At 35.9% G+C, this 4,006-nt stretch overlaps 1 non-coding gene across 1 annotated transcript; it reads left to right on the top strand.

Annotated features, from left to right (window-relative positions):
• Positions 1–3,420: 3,420 nt before the first annotated feature.
• On the top strand, positions 3,421–3,512 carry TRNAY-GUA. Its single transcript is given in 2 exon segments — positions 3,421–3,457; positions 3,477–3,512. It is a non-coding gene; the product is annotated as a tRNA-Tyr (tRNA).
• The last annotated feature ends 494 nt before the right edge of the window (positions 3,513–4,006 follow it).

Below are 4,006 nucleotides of genomic sequence, written 5' to 3' on the forward strand. Positions count from 1 at the left end.
GTAACGTATACACCTAGAACTGTTTCGTGTTCATTTTTCAGATCTCCAAATTTTGGTAGAATTTCTATGTCTTTGTCCTTTAACAAACACTTGCACATTGATGCAGTTTGGTAATTCTTGGGTGGATTCTCGTCACAGGAACATTCATTTTGTGTGGTGTATTTCTCCTTGTCCATAAGTAAGTGTTGTTTAATCGTTGCAAGAAAACATCATCCATAATCACTGACATTAGTGGCACTGAATAACGTGGCTTAAAGCAGTACCAGTCCCTATAATTAACGGACATGTTATCAGGCTAAAAGCTTTTGTCACTTCATCTGCCACCGATGTCAGTAAGATTACTTGCTAAGTTTATTTTTTTGTTCTTCTGGTTTTCTGACTTGATTTCCTATGTGCATAATTGTTAGTGTGTTTGCAGATGCATGTGTTTCAATGAATGAGTGGGTGCAGAAGAACCCCACAGCTCATACTGCCTTAGATGATATACTTCCATGTGTGAACAAAAACATGGCCCAGGAGGCCTTGTCGCGGACTAGGGATGCAACCTTCTATGCTGTTTTTGTGCTCAACCGTGTTGTCACCGATATTGCAAATACTAATTCCCCGGCTAATGGTCCCTTGCACTTCAACCAGACCGGCCCACCTTTGCCGCTTCTTTGCAACCCCTTTGATGAAAATCGCAACGAGCGAAAGTGTGTCGATGGTGAAATTCAAATGCAAGATGCTCAAGAGGTACAAATAAAAAATAGGAATAATGAATGGAAGAAGCCTAATAGCTAGCATCCATTTCTAAGCTAAAGCATATATGGATTTCTTTGCTTGTGTCACAAGTTATTCAAAAGTTTTGAATGCAAGACCTCCTAGCTGCAACCAGACATCTGATACCATGTTACACAATCACTAGACACAAAGTATAAGCTTTATAGCTTTTCCTAGTGTCTAAATCTGACCTACCTTCTGTAATATTTGCCTCAAACAGGTGTGGAAGAAGTATGTGTGTCAATCTTCGCCAGCGAATGTTTGTATAACTCCTGGTCGGTTAACTCCAAACTACTACGACCAATTGTCCGCCTTCGTCAATGTTAGCTACGCTCTCTATCGTTACAGTCCCTTCTTTCTTGATCTCATAGACTGCACATTTGTTAGGGATGCGTTCTCGGACATAAGTAGAGATCATTGCCCCGCTTTGCGAATACATAGTGCCTGGATGTACATTGGCTTGTTTTTGGTATCTACAGCTGTAATGTTGTCCTTGATCTTCTGGGTAATCTATGCCCGGGAACGAAGACACCGTGTCTATACCAAAAAGGTTTTGTCTTCTAGGGTTTGGCTAGAACAACCTGCAGAGGTGGGGTTGTCCTCCTCCACGAGAACTCCCATGCATTCCGGACTCCATGATAGGGCGCAGAACATTTAAATTTGCATATACAACAAGCAAGCAAAGCTTCCTTTTTTTTTTTTTTTTTTTTTTTTTTTTGGTCCTTTTTCCTTGGATCTACATTTGAGTAATGTACCATCAATTTTTTGTATATTATACCTACTTATTGCTAGAATCTCCATTAGCCACAGAGTATTATGGTCTAATGGTATTCCACTTCACTTGTAAGTGAGAGTTGTTAGGTTCGATTCTCACCAAAAGCGAATTTGAACCACATTATTGCTAGCTCATTGTGAGGCTAAGTCTATCATTTTCCCCTTAGTGTAAATAATATCGTTTGTTAAAAAAAAAAAAACTAAAAAAAAATATGCATAAATAAAATTTTTATTTAATAACTTAAAAAATAAAAATAAAATTGTGTGACTAGAACACGAGATTATACAAATGATGTGATATGTGTTAAAAAGTTAATAACTTAAAAAATAAAATTTTTCTATCACTTATATAAAAACACGTAGTGTACTACCCATTTTGCGGTCAAAATGAAAAATTTCTCCTTAACGTGAGCTATAAGCTAAGAGTGTGTATCTTCTAATACAAAGTGAACATAAGAGTGTTAAGAGATATCATGTCCGTACTCTTTGTATATATTTGGTAAGAGAATATTACTTATATATTCCTCATGTAACCAGCGACTGATCCCGCAAAGTATTTGAACTAATAGCCATAAATATTCTTCAAAAAACACCATTCAATTCAAAATTCCGGGAACAACCACGAAATAATTCTGATTAAGAATAACATAAGGAAACCAATTAGCTTGCCCTAACAGATTTCTTGACATGTAGACAACAAATTAACTAATTAGATACGTTAACAAGCACAGGCAGGCGTTTAGAAAGGTACAGTATAATCCTATGTATAATCTTAATTAGGATGCTTTTTTTTCGTTTTACTATAACCGTTTTAAAAGTAATTGTGTACCAAAGATTAAAATGAGATAAACAAAATTGCCTATATTCAAGCATTTACAGAGGTTTGTAGTTTGCAAGTTCCAACTTACAAGTAACTTCATACAAATTCGTTATATCCATTTTCTTTACTTGTTTTTTTTTGTTGGATATCCATTTTTCTAATTACTTGAAATATCATCAGTTGATTAAAGAAAATTATAGGCTAATGCAACAATTAGAAAAGGTTACTAAGGTAATTGTAAACCCTAGCAAGCTCTATAAAAGACCCGAACTCCAAACCTGTCATTTGTTTTGATAAAAAAAATTTAATCACAAAAAAAGATAGTCATTAGTGGTTGAGCTATTCCATGGCCTCAAAAAAAGCAACCCCCAATCCAAAATCACACACCTCAAACCGTACATGTTCATGTTCACCGACCACACACCCAGGATCTTTCCGGTGCAGTTTGCACAGAAATTCACATAAACAGGTCATAATTTGTGATGATCCTGCAATCGTCGAAAAACGTAGTGCCATAAAGGGATGCCTCCTCCTTCAAATAAATCCCTCAGAACATGATCCTCGGAGAAGGAGAAAGTTCCAGGCGAGGCCTACCAGGTTCTTCCTAGCTAATGAATAACAACAGAAATGAGGTTGCAGTTTCTTGATGATCAATCGGTCCTAGTTTACGGATTTATTTTTCGGTTCTTATTTTAATTTGGAGCCTTTACGTGTAGGTTGGATTTGATAAAACTTTGATCTTCTAGTAGCATGCACTACGTATGAATGTTCATGTGATTAAGTACTTTAATCGTATTTGTAATGAATATATGACAAATTAGTGATTTTCTTTTTCACCATACGGGATTTCTTTGATTCCGTATGGCCATTTTGTGAAACTTGTTTCTTCTTCTGTTCTTCTTTTCATACTTTTCGTAATTTTTTTCTTTAAAAGTACATAATTAGTAATACAATATCATATTTGAACCATGACGATACCCCACAAAATCGTCAGTACAGGCAGCATATTTTATTTAAATAACATGTTCATGATATAAATAGAAGAAAACTTAAGGTATGAATACAAACCGACCTTAGCTCAGTTGGTAGAGCGGAGGACTGTAGTTGGTAATATCCATCAGATATCCTTAGGTCACTGGTTCGAATCCGGTAGGTCGGAAATGTTTTTATTTTTAAATTTGTACTTTTACATAGATTCAACTTCTGAATGCTATCCGATGTCATTTAGCATCCAAATCAGTATAGGTGGGTTAGGCTAGTTTATCCTGCCTGTCTCTTTACATTTGAATTAAATGACAAACTTTTTTTCTTATAATTGAACACTTAATAAATCAATAGATTATAATAATTAGATATTTCGCTCAAACGTTATTTACGTAAGTTAAAACATGTAGTTTAGAATATGGCCCCGTGTCAAAAGAAAATTAGAATCGGATGTTATTTGACTTGATTGGTTCCAAGAGTTTTAGGGCATGAACCTTCGGCCCCTTCAAAAAAGGCACCTCCTTCGGCCTATGGGCCATGATGCCTGGTTCTCCTCTTCTTCCCCAAGACATTAATTAGACGTGTCGAAGGTCAAAAAAGACTTCGAAAAAAAAAACTCAGACAATTCAAATGCATGGTACCACAAACTCCGCAGACTTTCCAACGCAC

The sequence above is a fragment of a genome, unplaced genomic scaffold (genome assembly GCF_019419815.1).
Source record: "Pyrus x bretschneideri cultivar Hongxiangsu unplaced genomic scaffold, Pyrus_bretschneideri_v1 Contig1, whole genome shotgun sequence".
Lineage (NCBI taxonomy): Eukaryota > Viridiplantae > Streptophyta > Magnoliopsida > Rosales > Rosaceae > Pyrus > Pyrus x bretschneideri.